Source organism: Amblyomma mixtum, chromosome 5 (genome assembly GCF_055824585.1).
Source record: "Amblyomma mixtum isolate Tamu chromosome 5, ASM5582458v1, whole genome shotgun sequence".
Lineage (NCBI taxonomy): Eukaryota > Metazoa > Arthropoda > Arachnida > Ixodida > Ixodidae > Amblyomma > Amblyomma mixtum.
The window spans coordinates 111,219,721-111,239,849 of record NC_143016.1 but is presented as its reverse complement, the minus strand read 5'-3'; positions in this window follow the sequence as shown (position 1 = coordinate 111,239,849).

Sequence of the window (20,129 nt, the reverse complement as noted above, 5' to 3'; positions counted from 1 at the left end):
CGTTCGAATAGCTGTCCGAATGCTTCGTCTTGCACCTTTGTGAATGCGACGACGAATAACAAGTGAAGCCAGATGCGAGTCTGTAGAAAGAGATACAATATAAGGCGATGTCAGAAATAACTTGAGGAAAGCAGGAGGGAGTACTCCTTTGTACATCGGGGTACTCTGGAGGGCACTGTGTACTTAAGTCACAGCACATGTCCGCTATTTACTTATTTCTTGAAAGAATAAATCATCACACAATTTTCTGCAGGTTCGACTAAAAGGTAATACTTATGCGACAAACGACAAGTTAGGTTTTCGTGCCTATTGTGTGGAATTTAACCTTGTGTTGGCGTAAGCCAGTAGCCTTACCAAAACTTCGGATAATGTAAAAAATACAGCTGTTTCAAGAGAGCATGGGTAATTGCGAGCGCATTTATGTACATCATGATGCAGCAATCTTGATCACCGCCATTAGTCACCAAGTCTCTAAATCGGGAAATAAATGCTACGGATATAAAAACAAAATGAAAGAGACAAAGGAATAGTTCTCAACTAAGTGTAGCTGAGCTCACTGTACCTGCTTAGCCCTCGAGTTCTAAATATGACCCATTTTCGTCTACTAGGCACGTGAAAAAATGTGCCCGCCGAGGGAGACTTCTGGCTTCATCTTCAACGCTTTTTTTTCACACGACAAGTTCTTTCGCGTTGTCTACCGAGACCGATCGGTGGCTCGCTTTCACCGCCTCTTTCTTGGCCACTCCCCCATAGTCGGTATGTGCCATCCTTACTTGAGGCCAATAAAACAATCATCAGTCACCGATACATCTGCTACTTCCTCTCTTTCCCCCCTATGGTCCCATGGCTTCACACGAACACTGCGATCTAGCGGCTCAAAGCTAGAAATGTTTCCGTCTTAGAGATGCGCAGGCAACGCTTCCACTTTTTAGCACCATTTTGCAGTTCTTGTTAGTGTGAAAAGTGTTAACATTCTCGAACGATGTGCTTTCGCTGCTCAGCTGGACTACATTCTTTGAAATTATGAATACGTTTTAAGTTTTATGAATTATGAAGTGTTTTAAGTGGACTGATCTCGCTGCTCGTGGCTCTGAGCGCACCTGTCGATAGGAAATGCCTTATAACCCCATAGAAAACTCCCCCATCTGCGTGTAGCGCTGAAACCAGAAATAATTACCGCTTCGCTTTTTCCTCCCACGCCAACTTTTCAGTCATAAGCACGCATAGCGGCAAAGTTTTCATCACCCAGAAAGATTACTTTGCCACCCTGCACACCCCGATGTCCATATTCCGGGCTATATATTACACAGGAAACGCGAAGTTTGTTTTGTAAGTTGCTTGTCTCTTTGTGACAGCGACAAGCACCGAATAGAGCAACTCTACAATCTGGGGAAGCTGAAAATTGATTGAGACTGCATAAAAACAGCGCAGTAGACGGGACCAAGAAGAGAGAACACACAAACAGCGCCTGTGTATGTGTGTTCTCTCTGCTTGATCCCGTCTACTGCGCTGTTTTTATGCAAACAATGTACCAACTAGCCGGGCTTATTCCTCTCTTTGAGACTCATTCACCGCACTTTCGCATTATTTCAGCCTAACAGATTCAATACGCAACAATGCAACTCATCCTGAAAGCGGCTGCAATGACTGCCTAAAAAGCTGTCTTGTCTCTGTCGCGCTTCGGGACAGCAGTTCTGTTTAAGCGTTTGCGTGCAACGCTGGAAATTTAACTTCTCGTTGCAACAGTCTCACCGGCGTACCAATAAGGTATTTGGCTACCATTGTCTTCTCTCCTGTGGGCTGAATAGCATTAATTAGCGCATTACAAGGCAGTCGGCAAACGCGCCATTGTTGGAGCACTGTAGTTGTGCCTCTAGAAGTTGCACTGTTCAAGGCCCTTCAAAGTATAGCGCCATCATTGTTTTCGATGAATGCCGGTGTTCAAGTTGAGCTGCTACGTAGAATTCGGAGCAATGAATTCTCCCGCTGAGAGTTGGCTAACTATACAGCGTATGTTGAGCATTACATGTCCTATCCCGATGGAAAGAAACGCGAACAGTGCGGCGCCTACGTGCTCCACCGTTCGACTTTTTTCTTAGCGGCAAGAAAAATACATCAGAGTCATTATAGAATGCGTCACGAACAACTCTCGTATCTTTTCACTACCACCGAAGTAAAAGAGTGTTTGAAAGAAATGCGAACAGCGGAGCGCCTAGGCTGCGCTCTGTTCGCATTTCTTACCATCGTGATAGTACAATACCGTTACTAGATAAAGACGCGTTTAGATGTTGGTGACGATGTAGAGAACCGATAATCCACGTCTGCAACATTCAAAGGCTTGTACCGGCCATCTGCGGAAATTTGCGCAAATAGGATAGAGACGATGAAACGACGGGAGGAGTGTGTGGTGGCAAGATTATGAACGTGTTACAGCTGAACAAGGCGAACTTTTTCATTCCGCCACCAAAGGGGCCTTTGCTTGCGCGCTTCGTTTTTGTATTCGTAAAAACCTGCTTTTTGACCGTACACAACCGGATTTCTTCCCAGCAGAACCATTGAAATGCAAGACAAGCAGGATGCATAAGTTCTTCTACAACGGAATACCTGCGATTAAAAGAAGAAAGTAAGCTCAGCTCTCCCATCATCCGGCAATGAGCCCAGACTCTCTGTAGCCAGTAATCATTTTGTGATGATTTAATAATATTCTTAATAGATATAACAAAAAGCTCAGTCCATTTAAGAGTTATTTTGCTGAAAAGAAACATTTGAAGAATTACCAGAGTCACTCAAAGATCCTTCAGCGTCCAACTAAACGCACTCTCTACTTAAACAAGATGTCGGCTATTGAAGTTTAAGGACCAATCCAACCTAATATAGTTATTCGCAATATTCTAAGTGCCTTCGGCAATGAGAATTACATAGGTTACTGTGTGCACTGTATAGACTATAGCCCATTACACTTCTTAAATCCCCAAGTACATGTGTCACATACACTTCATGTGAGGCTTCAGATAGCGCACCCTTTCTTAAAATATCTATTTCACCTTCTTCAGAGATACCCTTAGCTCATCTAGTTATAAATAGATGTATTGAAGTTTCACTGATGCGTAGTGGAAACACTCTTTAGACCATCCTACGTGGATTGCACTTTTTATTTAGTAGGTTGAAGATGCCGACATTGTTTGCAATTTCAGACATTTCCGCACAATCCGGACGACAGAAATTCACAGACAGCAGCCTTGAAATTAATTCTTGTTGACAGTTCGCTTAAGGCAAGGATATTTCTTTGGTTTGGGAATCACGCGAATGCAATAAGTACTGCTGAAACATTATTCTTCTATGTGATCCTTTCTGGATCGCTGTGTGATATTCGTTCTGTGTAAATCGATTTCCAACACACACGCAGTTATAGAAAAGCAGCGATGTCTTCACTGGTGCTCATCCGCCATTTTCATCACAAAGTTAAATGTGTGGAAAGGAATACACAATACCCCGAGTGAACAAGCCTAGCGGCGCCTTTGGGGACTTGTCGAACGCAAAAAAGTAACAGATGTTCTAGGGGTCACGCTACACGGTGTTATACTGTCGTTTATATACACAAGCCTAGACTCTAGCCTCCCACAGCGGCCAGAAGCTCCAAATTAATTCCGACATTCAATCATTCAACAAAGAAAAGTTAAGGGCTTTTTGGTGTTAGAAAGTCTCATGCATCCTAGACCCATTGTTTTAAGAAATAAGTTCTTGTAAACGACGCAGACACGGGAGCTTCTCGATTTATTGGGAGAGCCAATGTAGGGTATGCAGTGTTTTTAGTAGATGGCGCACGTACGTGCGCTCTGAAAACTTTCAATCATAGCCGAAACCAGTGAAGGTTTTGCTGGAGCACACAGTCTCGTAGCCAGCTACTCTTACAGCTCATAGATCAAATATTAGTAGTTGGTTGCACATGCTTGCGTCCCTGATTAATCGGAGATCTATTCTGCACGCAAGAGGTAATCTCACTATTTGCAGTCAGGGGCGTCGTTTAACACCTGTCGGGGACGGATGCCTTTCACATAGAGCTGCACGCGCAGGGAGTAATACCTGTCCTGTCTGTAAGCTGTCTGTTTTCTTTCTTCCAAGCTTTTCTCTTCGTCTTTTTTTTCTTGAGGGGGGGGGGGGGGGGGTCAGTTGCCAACGTTTATTTTCTAAACTGAATTCTCTGTAGACACACAAATAAGCACACACGAGGCTTACATTGTGTTGCCTAGCCAATCCCGGAGAAGGCAAGAGGTTTAGTCGCAACCAGTTTGAAACCTCCCAAACTGCATGAAGCTTCCTTATTAAAAATAAAATTTCAGTGGTTCTAGCTCACGATGATAACGATGATGATGGTGAGCTTGAAGCACTGAAATTTTATTTTCAATAAGGAAGCTTCATGCGGCTGGGAGGTTTATATATGACGCTAATATAAAGTGGCCTAGCGGTTGAGCATCCGCCTACCATGCAGTAGATGCGTGGTTCGATCCCCAGTGCCGTCGGGTACCCACCGGTAACACTATAGATGCAAGCTTCCCCTGGCCTGATGCTCGGCTTAATCAGGGTGAAGTGCTTGGGAAATAGGTCTGTGGCCCCACCTTGAGCACACTGTGCTATGACGTTCTTTGGCCGCAGGTGCCCTTGCATCACAAAAATTCACTGTCATCAACATAATGCTGGCGAAGCACGTGGCTTCATGTCCTATTCAGCGCGGATCACATCAGAAGAACAAACATATTTTCAACGGTAATAAGTTAGGGCTAATGCGTTTGTCTTCTTCTAAGTCCTGATCTATTCTGTTGGTGGAAGTATTTGCACTGTGCTATCAATTTTCTGGGACCACTTAGGCTTCCTAATATCAGGATTTGCGCTGAGTACGAAAGAAGACGTGCTTTGCCAGTAAGGAAGAAGAAGGGAACGCATCCGCTCTTCTGAACTATTTTGTTAATGCGAATAAAGGATTAGCGTTCATGTTAAAAGCCATTGAGGGCAAAATTTGTTCATTGTCTAACTTCTAGCTGTTAGTTAAATAGAACCGTTGCAAAAAAGAAAGAGAATAGAGGTTTCTATTTCTGTGCATGCTGATGTTTGTCCGGCAACGAAAGACGCACTTGCGTTAAAAAAAATAACTGAAATGAAATATTTTTTTCACGTCACTGGAATAAATTCATCACGTGGAAACCAGCAAAACGACTGGTAACGGTGATGGCTGTATTCGATTGTTAGACCTTTTCTCGCTTACTACATCTTCGTTTTTAGTCGACGCGGCCTGTTTGTAATAAGAATGCAGAGGCTAACCAAAGGGCAACAAGGTGAGGTATAAAATGATTGACACCCTACTGATTTTAAAAGCACATGGCAATATCACACGGACTTAAAGAGTAAGAAAGAACGGCGAACAGCAGAACGAAGAGGAGGAGCTGTCTGGCTCGTTGGTGTTGCGTTGTATTTCAGCAGCGCGTAACAGGACCAGGACAGTGCATAAATGAACACGACACACACAAGCCCTGAACTTGCACTTTAATTTGGTGAACGGCCAAACCACTACACATGTAACCGCACAAGTCACAGCTACTTTTTGCCACGTGTTTACTTTTTTGTAACCCTGGTGGGTGTTCTCTTTTTGCAAGTGATACCTGCTTTCGTGTTTAATTTTTATATATTTTTAATGTTTCCTTCTCTCTTTTGTAACCCTGGTGGGTGTTATGTTCGTGCGGTACATATGCATTGACTTGGTCATTGTCCACATTAAAGCTGAAGTTCAGCGCTTGTTTGTTTCGTGTTGTTTTGTGCACTGTTCTTGTCCTGCTACGCGCTGTTTAAAAGGGAGTAAAGAGCACTTCCGCGAGGAAGAGCAAAACGTTGCCACGGAAGGCTCTGCGCCAGCTGCGTAGCCAACAGCCGCAATAAAGGTAAAAGAGAAGCACACAAAGTGCAGCTGCCGAAATGAGATCTTTAGACCATGAATAAATGCGTAAAAGACAAATAATAGTAGCAACACAGTGTCAGTGCAATAACGCTATATTATAGCATGCAAGGAACAGCGCTAACGTAAAAATTGGTTGCAGTAGTTACGATTAGCGGCAAACAGTGGTAGCAGGCACACCTCACTGAATTGACGGGACAGTCATCACACTAGTGGTTGGGGTCAAATTATGCTGAACTGATGGAAAATTGAATGCATCTATATGATTCCTTCATTTCAGAAAGCGCGCAACCGATGTCTTCACTCTGTCACTTGTCCCAGAAAATAGAAAATTGCAGCTCAAAACCCTGCAGCTGCGCTATTATCCCCAAGGCCTACCTTGAGGACGGAGGGCTGTTTTGTTTTATTCGCTTAAATGATACTCTTCAGCATATCTAATGAACATTAATTTGAAGTTCCTTGAGTAGAGAACTTGAAGAAGAAGCTCTCGGGAGCTGTATAGTTATGCGCAGCAAAATTATCCTTCACATCCACAGCCTGCGTTTTTCCACCTCGTTGAAAGCGCAAAGAAATGTACCGCCGACAACGCTCGCGTGCGCGTCCTGCACTGACATTACAGCCGATGAACGCTGGGTTCTAGGAGCGAGACCATGCGGCACAGTGTATTAGGGGCGGTTGGAAACAGCTGGTGCCCTGTCTCCTGCATAACATTACCTCAGTCCAACTGCGGACGCCCAGCTGCACTAATGTCAGTGAATGTCACCCGCTCGAGTGTTTGTGTTAAGCGTGCTGCCGATGGTACACAAACTACCGGTAGAAAGAGAACCCTTCACCCATATCTCCGCTTAGACCTCTTTGCACTCTCCCTTCTGCTATTTCTCAGAACCCATTTGCGTTCCTCGATGCAGGTTACTGTTGGTCTTGCGTGGTGGGTATTAAAAGAAGCAGAACTTAAGTTTCACCTTCAAGCGAACGTGTACGTATCTCCCCTTCCCCCCCTTCTAGAAAAACGCTCGCTACTACCAACACACGCAAGGCCTTCCCAATTATTTCCCTCAAATTCAAATAAACCCACACGCTTAAAGTTTTAATAGCGCTCCTCGGGACACCACCATAGTAGAACCTCCACCGCTCCTCTCCGAGCGACACCGGCTTGTATGTATGCGGTGTGATGTGCACCGTATGCTGGCAATTACGGCTCAAGAGCCTGCAGCAAGAGGCAGGTCTCGCGCTGAAATGCGCTGTCAATCTTCTATCAGCGAACAGCCAAACTTGCTTGTGTCTCTCCGCCCTTCTACGCGTTTAAATGCGCACAAAATTTATCGATGTGTGCTGCTTCTTTTTGTATTCTTCTTATATCGTCAGCCACGAAGAAGGTTGAAACACTTATTTCCTTTAGAAGTGCATTTTGGTGTGCGCTGCCCCGACCTTACAAATGCAGTACACTAACGACAACAAGTGACGGATAAAATGGGGCTCCGGAATGCTTAAATCGACTCCAAGGTCCCGGACGAGACACGGCATAATTAAAGGAACAGAAGCTAGGGGCAACGGTAATTTGAATCCTTTTGTTTATTTCTTCGCTATTAAAGCCAGGATCTGCCGACTTAACCGGTGAAGGTTACGAGTTCACCGCACCCTGTTGTCAGAAGAAAGAGGGTCTCTGAGCTTATTTGGAAGAGGTTTAGTATTCGCTTGCTATCAAGGACCACGAAAGAAAGCAAACTGCAGCAACCGCTTGACGCTTTTGCACTTTTATTCGTCACTCTCATAAGATGTAGTGAAGAAGCTGCTGAGGCTCTCGCAACGCAGACACAAGTGCTTCTTTCCTGGATAATGCTCGCTGGTTTGACGGCTCCGGCTGTATCGAGTTGACTGAGGTTATTGCCACCCTTCTTCCGCTGTTAAGGAATAAAAAAAAAGGTGCTTACACTGCACTCAAAATTTCTGTGCTTGTAAATTGAGTGAGCGGTTTCACGGCTCGTATGCAAAAGAATGCGGGGAAATTTTTGATATGCGGCGCGTGTCTCCGTCTTTAGGGCACTGAGTGCAATCACGAATTCGCACCACAGAAATTTTTTCACCAATTTTGAAGCTCCAAGCATGCGCGAAAATACCAAAAGTATGTTTAAAATCAATAAGCCAGGAGCGGGTTTGACCAGCGCTTAGATAGCAGGCTTCTCGTCAAAGAGAAGAAAAAAATTGGAGGGGGCACTAAAGCTCTTCCTTGTGGGTATGACGTCATAGCGTAGCGGGTTAATTCCTATATATGTGGAAGGTAATTCCCAACTTATTATTGATAGATCCTTGGGAGTCGCCATACCACTTCCTGACAGTGGCACAGAGGTTAAGTGATGCTTCACTGCCTTGCGATGACAGGTACTCCCAGCAATGGGCCTTGTGACCAGGTTGTGTTCCCTAGCGACCAATCTTTCATTTAACTGCCATTTGCCGTGGTGGGCAGGTTGTGATGATGCCGCAAGGACGCATGAGATAGGTGGTGCATCTGCCTCTTCGGTTGCTCTCAAAGACCACCTGCCAGAACCATGCTCATGATATTTCGCTCACCACTCCCACGCCGGCAACGCCATCGGCGAGGTCGACAACGCCGACACAGGATTTTCTGAAGAACGGGGCCTTTTACGTTCTCGCGTCACTACAGACGGTAGTGGTTTAGAGCAGATATTTAAGTCCACGCAAGCAAACGGGACGTGAGGGGCCCTTCAGGACCTTGTTTATGTGTGCGCAGACTTTTTGGGGGTAATTAATGATCGAGACAGCGAACAGCGCGCCGTCTTAAACCATAGCCTCCTAGATATTTTTATGCCTGCGCAATCCCACCAGGGAGGCCATCCGGTCTCTCTCGCATTCTCCTCGCTTTACGCCTCCGCTGTCAGCGAGAGACGCCCGAGAAAGAAGCGCAAGCAGGAGACTTAGCGAGTCCGCTCCGCGTAATCAGTGGTCGAGTCGCTAAAATAGAACAGATGTTAGCAGTCTGCTGTCACACGCAGATACACTGAAAAAGCAGCTGCAGGAAGAAAGGGAGACGAGAAAAGTAGTGGAAGATAAGGTGCGAGGAACAGACAGTCAGCTATCTAGTGCCACCTCTCGAATAATGGCGAAAACGCGGGTACCCACACACAAAAAAAAACAATTGTCGCCCTCCCCCGACAACCAGGAAAAGCGAATGCGGAGGCGTTCGTGTTGGCACGGATACGGCGCGTGTCAGAGAGTGCAGTGGTAGTAGTTGAGACAGGTAGTATAAAGGAGATCAAAGTGCTAAGCTCCGGTGACTCAAACATGCGCAGGTGCAAGGCAGCTATTTTCTAATCGGTTATCAGGCACGACAGAAGAGTGCATGTGAGCACTTTTCCGGGCCGGATGCTAAAGGCCGCAATTCATAAGGCGGTACCGAAGTTAGAAGAAACGATGCAGGATAGCAGCCTAGTGATGATAGCCACTGGACATAATGATTACTGAGAGTGGGTGCCAAAGGTATTGGAGAGTAAATCACGAAAGGAGTGCGTGACCACTGGGTAACCCTCTTCACGTTCATATTGCCATTTGCAAAGTGCCAGGGGTGGTTGGTTAAGGAGCGCAAGTTGGCAGGGCTGTGAAAGCAGCGAACGAAGAAATCCGAAGGCTAGGAAATTAAATGAATTTTCCAGTAGTAGACGTGAACTGTGAGGTACGCTAAGTAGGACATTGGGAGGATTTCGCACGAGGTAGAATTCTTTTTCAGCGTGACCACGGGATGCCGGTGGGATGGAGGGTCATGAGAAGAGAGGGGGCTTTTTTAGGTGGCCCGCAGAAGTTAACGACACCGAAGTAGGTAATGCGGGTGGCGATGTCCCTGCAGGACAGGACGGCAAATTAAGACGGGTGAAGAACCTGACAGGAGCTAAAAATATAAACAAGAGAAAGACTCTGCTTTAATCTTAGCTTCATAAATATGCACGGTGGGAGGAGCAACATCAAGTGAACAGAGATCAAAGGACCGCTGAACAAAGAGGAAATTAGCGTCAATGCTTGTACGGAAACACATGTCCGAGAATCGAAAGAACACCCAATAATAAAAAGCTACGTATGAAAAAAGTGCAGCCGAAAAGCAGGATCAAGAAAACGACCAGGAATCGGCGTACTTGTTCGGCAATGTGCAAATTAGCGGTGCGTCGAGCGAACGCAGAACGTTTCTGCATCCATGGCGCATTGTCAAGAAAGAGCACATGGACAGAAGTAGTTTATTTGTGGACCGACAGAAAACAATGAAGAGTCAGTTACCTGTTTAAGACAGGATTTAGAAAAGTTTAAAAATCAAGAACACGTCATCCTGAAACGGTTTATAAATGTCTGCATTAAGGAGCAAGAGGTATTCAGAGGCTTGCAATGGGAACAGCTAAGGATAAGAGTTAATGGAGAGTACCTTAGTAATCGGCGATTCGCTGATGACATTGCTTTGCTAAGTCACTCAGGAGATGAAGCGGAGAGCATGATGAAGGAAGTAGAAAGGCAGCGCAGAATGGTGGGCCTAAAAATAATCTGCAGAAAACCAAATGAATGTTCAACACTCTAAGAAGGAAACAATATTTTACAATTGGTAGCGAGGCTCTGGAAGTACTTAGCGAGAACATGTCTTTAGATTAGGTAGTGACCGCTGATGCTGATCCCGAGGAAAATAACTAGAAGAATAAGATTGGGATGGCGCGCATATGGCCGGTTTTCTCATATCATGAATGGCAGTTAACCAATATACCTCAAGAGAAAAGTATATGTGTTGTGAATTGGGCTTATTGGTTACTGTTCATATCCGAAACAGCTCAAAGGACAAGGAAGAAGACAGCGCCCATTGTGTTTCATTCCTTATTCCCCGTCCTTTGCGCCGTTTCAAATGCGAACAAACGTATGCATCAGCTGTATCTTGCCGGTATTCACCTAGATGTATGAAACATGGAGGGTAACGAAAAGGTATCAACTTAAATTGAGGACACCGAAGTGAGTTATAGAAAGGAAAATTATAGGTGTAACTTTAAGGGGAAGGATGCGGGCGTAGTGGGTGAGGGAATAAACGCGGGTTAATTACATCCTCGTCGAAATCGAGAAGAAGAAATTGGCTTGGGCAGGGCATGTAATGCGAATGTAAGGTAACCGATGGTCGTTATGGTTAACGGAATGAATACCATGAAAAGGAAAGCATAGCATGGAGCAGAGGAAGTTGGATGGGCGGATGAGATGAAGTTTGCGGGGATACGGTGGCCGAAGCTGGCACAGGGCGGGGTTAATTGGTGAGGGATAGGAGAGGTCTTTTTCCTGCAGTGGACGTAGTAAGGCTGATGATGATGATGACTATTAGGAACTCATATTGCACGCGGACTACAAAGGCAAAGTGTTATCAGACATATCTGAAGAATACGACCACATCATAATTAATACAGGAAGCAAGTGTGAGGGGCACATTACATTGGTTCTGGAGTTTAGGCAGCGACCATAAACGGATTATCATTTGCTGGGGCAATTAACAAAAAAAAAACAGAGCAGACAAGAATGAGGAAAAAAATCTTTTTTGACCAAGGAACAAGTGGTCGACTAAGTGTAGTGAGTGTAGAAAGATATAGTTCAATCCGCAACAAAAGTCTGGGAATACCAGGAACTAACTAGCTTAATCAGAAAATAAATAGGAAATGTAGAATAGAAGAACTGCTGGAAAGGCAGGAAAAAGAATGAAGCTGGTGGAGTGTGGAAATTAAACAGGAAATTAAAATCAGGAAACAGGTATCGACGAAGCACAGAGCAGTCAAGACGGCTGGGGGCAGTTTGGAGGAGATGGACAAAAAATGTGAAATTACCGACAACGCAAATTTCCTGTCAACGAACTCGTAGACGCAAATACTAAAGCGGAAAATGCTCTATGGATGATGGAGGTGAGAGAAAAGAATACAGGCGGTTTGAGGAAAGTTTGGAATCATATGAATGGCTTACTAAGAAGACCGAACACATGCAAAATTTTATACACAGACTGAAAGGGAGTGCGCCTTTGGACTACGTCAATGTGGTAATTTGCGAGAAAGTTAAAGGAAATAGAGGGGTGCTCTCTAAGCCAACAGATACTGCAACACTGAAAATTGCAGATGAAAAGTTAAGTATGGAGAAACTAGACTGGAGGAGAGCGTTAAAAGTAATCCTAAGAATACAGCAACCGGTCCTGACGCCATGCCGATTAGGTTGGTTGCTGAGCTGGGACTGAAAAGTAAGGAGTCATTGTGCAAAGCATAGAGCGAGTCTTTCCGAGTAAGCAGGTACCAGAAGATTGGCGACCCAGCAGAATAAGTTTAATTTACAAGGGTAAAGGTGAGAGAACAAGCATTAGCTCATACAGACCAATCACGATAACGTCGGTTAGATAGATGCAGGCTTGCTCTGCAGGCTATTAAAGCTAAGCTGCAGACATGTATAGAGAAATATGGAATACTGGGAGAATTCAAAAATTGTTTAAGGCAAGGCAAATGTTTAGAGGGCGATCTGTTTGCAGCAACAGAGCGTATTTGACATAGCTAGGACGCAAAACAGTCTGATATGATTGGCTTTATGGATAAAAAAGGTGCTTATGAGAGTGTAAGACGGGAAGTACTGTGGGACTTTCTACCGGAAGCTGGGCCAGATGCCGAAGTAATCTCTGTTTATAAGAGCAGTATACAAGGACATTACTAAAAAGAAACTCGAAGAATGTATGAGCGTATGAGCGTTTACGAAGGTAGGTAAGGTTTATGAATAGCGCATGTTAACACAAAAATTAATTCCTTTTTATCGCGAGTGTCGTCTCTAAGGATGCACAACAGGAGCAGCTAGGCAGGCGCCACCGTAAACAACTTCCCGAGACAGATTCAATGAACGCAAGTAACAGCCTCTTTTCCTCGTTCTAGACTGCGTCATTAATCTTATTGGAAGCGCAAGCATTATATGGAATTCCCTCCTCTATCACCCTAGAAGTTCCTGTGTGTCGCTTAAGGGGTCATCGATTTTTTTTAACGCTGCCTATGGCCGTCATCACACCTGCGGAAATTACCAAACGTGTCTCATGACTGAGCACTTTAAACAGGTACCGCCATATTATTCTGCTATTGGGTCGCACGAACTACACCTAAAACAAGGGCATGGGATTTGGGGCGCGAAAGACAGCATGCACGAGGGCAGAAAATTAAGCAAAAGATTAAAAAACAAGTTAAACGTCGATCTATGGGCATGAGTGAAACTTTCTAACATTGCACTGCTCGACTGGTCAGGCGTTTCTAGTTCTGTTCTCTACAGGAGGCACCACGTTTTAAAGTTTCCGATGTGATATTATCCCAAGCTAACCAGAATTGAAATGCGCGAAGACCATCGCCCTAAGCCGAAGTTCAGAGGCGTAGAGTGAACAAGTCGGTCAGCACGTCGCTGAATGAACACAAACGTGGCAGAAAGTTTCTAAATATAGGGCTGGCGGCAAAATGTACCACCGCGACGCATAAAGGTCGCAGTTTCAAGTTTCCTTACGCGTTTTCGAAAGTTCGCGCTGTTTGTCTCCTAGGCGACAAGCTCCTAGGCGGTTGCCCCATTTCTCCGCCTTCTCTCACGCGAAAGAGGACGCCCGTAAATTGACTGTTCAAACATCTCTCGCCTGACGGCACGCGAAGCGCAACTGAGTTTTCTCCAGACGCGGTATACAAAAACGCTCTTGGTGAACACCATCCACAGCCACCCAAGAACGTCCATACCACATCCTGTCTTACTTGCACACAGCCACTGTGTGCAAAGCAGTGCCTTAGCCAGGATTAGGCTGGCGCAGAGAAGACGGCTTGCGTACATATCCGATGAGCAAACAGCTCCAAGACGAGAACCAACAGCGCAAACTGTGGAAACTGATAAGCTCAAAAGACGCTGCCACCAAGTATTCACCTAATCTGTCGTCACTCCAATATCTACCGTGCCTGGCATGTTCATGCACGTATTTGAAAAACTTGGTGAACACCTGGGGTTTCCTGTGGGCAGTAAAATTGACGCATCATTAGTACAGACGGTCGAGAGAAGACATCGAGAGAAGACAGTCCGTCCGTCCGTACGTACGACCATCCACAGTGAGTAGACAATTGATTGAAGTGCTTACAGAAGCAATGGGTCTTTTTTGCAAAAATCTTTTCCTTCTATTTACAATTCAGTAAAACAACAACAACAACTACTACTACTACTCTCTCCCGCACAGGTTCTGCTGTCGCTAGATTGTCCTTCACTTTTTGTGTTCGCGTTGATCTGTGCTTTAACGCCATGTTCAGGAAGCCGACATCTGTTCGCACTGACGAAACAGCGGCTCCACCCCGTCCCCGTCGCCACCGCTACACTATTTGCCTAGAATTGGAAGGCACGACCTTCCGTCGGCTATACAGTGCCACGAGCTGATATTGTTTTGTCTCCCAACGCTGGACAGAATCGATCGTTTCTGGCGCCAGCAGATGAATTAGTGTCTGGAAACAATGAAAGTGATTTCGAAAGCAGGGCGTCTTCCAGGAAGAGTCCGCAGGCGATGCCATTACACAGACTTGCCGCTCAGATTGCGACTGTTCAGGCTGAACGGTCCCTGGCCTGCCAACTGGATTTCAGCCGCTGGGCTTGCAGCAGCGACGATCAGTGGTACAATGAGAAGTTAAAAGTAATTCCTGACGCTACATTTCTAATATGGGGTAACCACCACTAAAGAGAAAGTAATGGCAGCCGATAATGCGAATGCCGCATATACAACCAAACTAAAGAAATCTTTCCGCATGATGCGACTAAATTCACCTTATGCTTCTTTTCGAGGATACTAAGAGCAAAAGTAATCATGGGCAAGGAGTTCTGACAAACTTAACTTCAATTCATTAGAACCTTTCAAACTTAAATGAAGTGCATCCTCCTACAGGAGAAAAGGTGATTACTACTTATTAATTCTTAAAAAAATAAAAACTGAAGCCGTCACCTAACCACAGATTGCCATCCTCTCATGAGACAATTAGGATATATCAATGTGTGGATACGGAGGCTATAATAAAGCCAATGATGTTATGATCTAGTTTACCCAAATTGAGGATTTGTTCAAGACTTGGTTTTTTTACGTTAAATTTGTGTGCGTGTTCACTTTAAGAAAGGCAAGAGCATTTTCGTCTCTCTAGAGACGGTGCTGACCAATGCAATTTCTGCCAGTTGCTCCTACAATTCGCAGATTGAGGAACGTCTGAATAAACATTTTGAGCATTGGCAAAGTGAAGATCGTCTGAGGATTGTTTTCCATTACATACGTAATCTGCGTTAAGGAGAGCCCGAAGATTTTAAGAGCAACAGCAAGAAAATATTCAAACTTTGTTACTGTTAAAAACAAGAATACAAATAGATCAGATGGGCGACATTGAGACTCAAACAGTCACAGAATGAAGTGCAGGCTTTTGAGCACACTTAGGATTTGCTTCCTTGGAATGGAGTAGCACCGCACGGCTTAGAGCAATTACTGTAATTCGCTCAAGGCACTGCGCACTTTTTTACTCACATCCGATCGCTCTCCAAGCACTCTAAACTTTTGATTAGCCCTGTGCATAAAAATGTCGTTTTTTTTTTCGTTGATCGCGTTTGACGAGCCGGAAGTGGAAAGAAGTTGTTTTTTTGAAGTTCCTGTATCGAAGCAGGTAATTTCCCTAATGGTTTTGGTCCCGCTGTACTTGTTTTCACAGCACGAGCACATGGAAGAAAAGGTCACGCTGTACAAAATAGCACTCACCCCCTGAGGCAGGAACTTCGTTCAGTAAGATAGCATTATTTGATTAATAGCGCACAAGACTCAGAAATGTTAGCGTTTTTTTAACAGGTTAGCTCATACCGCCTTTTTTTCATTGTTCGTCTTTTTCGCATTCCGGAAGCCTTCGCAGTACGGATCTGTAACACGATGCAAAACGTGAGCAGAGAAGAAATATTAGTCATTTTATGCACCATTGCTTCCATTGTTTCAAGGCTACGTGAAAAGAAAAACGAAAACATCTTCTAAGCCACACCGCTCGCGAAGAAATATATTGCTGCTCTGATGAGTTGCAGCGGTGAAGAGTACGCACAAAGAAGGAAAATGGAACTCAAGCAGCAGCAATGCATTTAATCGCCCAACATTGCGTTTTGCAACTTCTAGCAAGAATTAATTTCCACTTTAGAAATATATGTATGTTGATTACTGCGATTGATAACTCGCTTTTGTTTCCGGCTATTTAAATACCGCCGGAAAAGACTGAGATGCATAGTGGCAAACCTGTTTCTTTAACAGTAGTTGGTACAATAACAGCAGGACGCCTCCCTGCTCCGCGTTGCTTTTGATTCACCCTTCTTCTGTTAGAATAGCCGAATGAAATCTGTTAGTACTTAAGTATTTTCGTATATTTATGTTCTCTTCTTCAAAGGTGTTTTCTTTTAAAAAAAACAACAATAACAATCATTGTTTTTTTTTTGCTAGCACTCTCATGAAAAGTTCAGGGGGCACTTTGTCACACTAAACTGCTTCAAGGCGGAAGCCTTTCCTGGAGCACTGTTAGGCATTGACTGAGAGACTGTTTGTTATTGACTAGTGTTTTATTTGGCTGTATACTTTAACTGCGCATTAAAACTACACACTTTCAGAGGCGCGTTTTACTTCTCCCCTAGTGCGTCTCTTTATCTGCTTCTTCGACTTCGGCTGTATCCACGACTTCCTCAAAGTTTAGGTCGGGGGAGATTTCCGCAGATGGCTCATGCCCGGTGAATTCTTTATGTTTGATCGGGTCTACGTCGACTACTACCGCCTTGTGGTCACTGAAGTGGAGTGATATGTAGTCTAGATCTTTGACGCTGGGGTGGGTTCTGAAGACCAAATCCAAGCAGCTTCCGTACTTGGTGGTAGCTTTGTCCCGTGGAGTAAACAAGTGCAGACCCAGAGATTTCTACATTCCATCTAGGAAGTCTTGATGCGTTCTGGCATCCTGGTTGAAGTCTCCTACCACTATCATTGGGCCAAACTTGAACCAGCTTGGTAGAACTCGTCCCATGAATTCATGGCCAGCCCGTTGGGATATGTGAGGTGACAAGTAGACGCACACCACGTTAAGTCCACTTTCGAGCTTGACACCGCACACTTCCCCCACATCAAAGTGCAAGTCGTCAAACTGTAGCGGTGTTAGGTTGACGTCTGGGTGCGCGTAAATGGCAACTCCCGCTGCTTGGTTGGAAGCACGACTGGCTCCTGTAACGTAGTTAAAGCCTTTGATCTCAACTGGTGCTACCAAGGGATTCATCCATGTTTCAGTTAGACAGAGAACCTTGCACCGAGCCAAGACATGGTCATGTGCGACGTCTTGACCGTGTAGCGACAGTGAACGTACATTCACACAAGCTAGTGGAGGCTGTGATGCTTCCATGATCGCATTGCACTGCTGGGTGATTGTAGTCAAGCGATGCTCGTTTAGACGCCTGAACTCGTCCATGAGGCGGCGGTTTGGGTTGCTAGTCAAGCCGTGGCGGAACTTGGCCGTGCTCGTCGGCAAATGTTTTTTTGAGGAAAGGAAATGAATCTGTCTCGCATATCTCGGTGGACACCTGAACCTCTCCGGAAGAAGGGAGGGACATGAGAGTGAACGAAGACACCGTTTTCAGTACACGCGCCTTTGAAAATGGTTTTTTGAGGAAAGGAAATGAATCTGTCTCGCATATCTCGGTGGACACCTGAACCTCACCGGAAGAAGGGAGGGACATTAGAGCGAACGGACACACCGTATTCAGTACACGCGCCTTTGAAAATGGTTTTTTGAGGAAAGGAAATGTATCTGTCTCTCATATCTCGGTGTACACCTAAACCTCGCCGTAACGGGAAGGGAGGAAGATGGGATTGAACGAAGACACCGTACTCACTAGACGCGCCTTTGTTCATTCCAAATCATCGAGCTGGCATGGCGAAGTGGTAGTGTGCTCGTCTCGCACTCCGGAGACCGGGGTTCGATTCTCAAGGTCGGAAAATTTCCTACTCTGTTTTATTTGTTTATCTGGTCTGACTAGAAAGGCTAATTGGTTAAGTAAGTCCCACTAACTTGGAGCATCACTATACGATCCCTTTAATTGGTTGCATGGTTAGTAGCCAAAGTGCAATTGGCCCCCTTTGAAATTCGCGCACTGTGACGTCACGACCGTTTCGACCAACTGAAAAGCGTGACATTTTCTGTCGACAACTTCTGCTTACAACGATGAGGCATTAAAGGCTTCCGCCTTAAAATGTTCGCTTAAAATCGCAAGGCATTCGCCTTCTGATTTCAATACTTTGCAATGATTCCAGTGCCCTAAGAGGGCATTGTACAAAGTCTTTACCTCATGTGAACACTGAGAAAAGAAATCGAAGGCCAATAAAGAAGACACGGTTGCAGTGTAGATGAAGCTGCATATAAAGCTCTTAACGCTTCCCTATTTCCTGTTCGGAGTGGCTTATCTTGAAACGGAACGAGTAGCAAGATGTCACTTTTCTACCCAGTTGATGGGCTTCATGCATGCGTCAAAAGTCAAGCAGTCACGAGCCGCTTTTAAGTTCTTTTGGCTGGAGGCGCGCGAAATCTCGCGCTTGCACTCAGCGCGGTGTCCATTGTTCAGCCGATTAAGACAGAGATCGAAGGTGTCAAAAACAAACCAAACAAAACCATGAAGAACGGACAGCATGAAAAGTAAACGAACTGTTATAGGTACGAATTGCGTACAAAAGACACACACAGGAAAAAAACACACGAGGGAGACTGAATGAGCGCTAACTATCAACTGGTGTTTAGAATTCTGATACTGCTAAAAAGTATCAGAATTCTGGGCAGGAGCAATGACAAAGTTTCTCGTGAACTTGTAGAGGCATATCACATCAATACTAGAGGGGATAACTGTGTGAGTGACACATCCGTATCACTGTACAACGCGGTAAAGAATTTTTTGGAGCGTTTCTGATGGTTTGTCGCGCAGGATTTGATTTGCCTCCTTATCCTCTCTTTCCCCTCTTTGTAGGCACGTGTGCACACTGCCTATAAAGCGGCACTGAATCCAATAAACACCAGTCGATAGTTTTTTTCTCTCTTTCAGTCTCCCTCGTGTGTTTTTTTTTCCTGTGTGTGTCTTTTGTGCGCAATTCGTACCTATAACAGTATGCACCAACTCGCCCAACAAGAAGTTCTTAAACGAACTGTATACGTGGCAAGGACATTTTGCCCCTGTGTGCTAATTATAATCGATTTAAACAGGTGCATATTTTCTATTAAAAACTAACCAGGTGAGGAGATCAAGGAAATAACGGGTGATATTTTTTAAGCTTACTGATTTTTGTTTGAAAACTGTGAGAGAGGTCAGTGCGGCCTGTGTAGGTGAAGTTTACAGCATGGCGGAGAATATGTGTGTGATAGAGCTCAATAATTAGACGATTCGTCCAGAAATTGCATTAATTTTATCAAATAAAAAATCCTGAAGAACGTCCAAGAACGAATGCTTACCTTGGGGGGGTATTTCCTGACTTCAAGACATCCTTCGATTCTCTCCAGCACGAAATACCATTAAAAAGCTCCCTATTTACGGAATCCGAGGCGCAGCATGCACACTCAAAGATAGGTATTAAGCTTGCAGGGAACAATATATATGCATTAGTAAATGGTACCAAGTTTAACAATGATACCATTAAAAACAGAGTTCCACTAGGATCTGTTCTAGGCCCAATATTATTTTTGGTGCATACGAACGACATTGCACACATCCGAGGCGGCTTTGAAATTGTATGATATGAAGAACATATTAACGTATTCTTTTCAGGTTACGATGAAGGCTGCGTTTTCAGAGAAGCAAATTAACGGCTTCACAGTACATACTTGCGGTTAAAGTCTAATAAGTGAGACCAAAACAAAAAAAAATACCCGATCTTAAAAAAACTGAAAGCAGCAAAAGAAGAAATGATATCAATTTAAAATTACCGAATTATGTTATCAACCTCGCCAGGCAAACTCGCTTTCTGTTTAGCGTGATAACTTACTCTGGGAGCAGTACATAGATGCGCTCCGAATGGAACTTTCCCGCATTGTTGGCGTATTAAATAGATTATGATACTCCTTGCCAATATCGGTAAAAACACGAATATGTTACGCTTTCTTCCATTCTCGCTTAACAT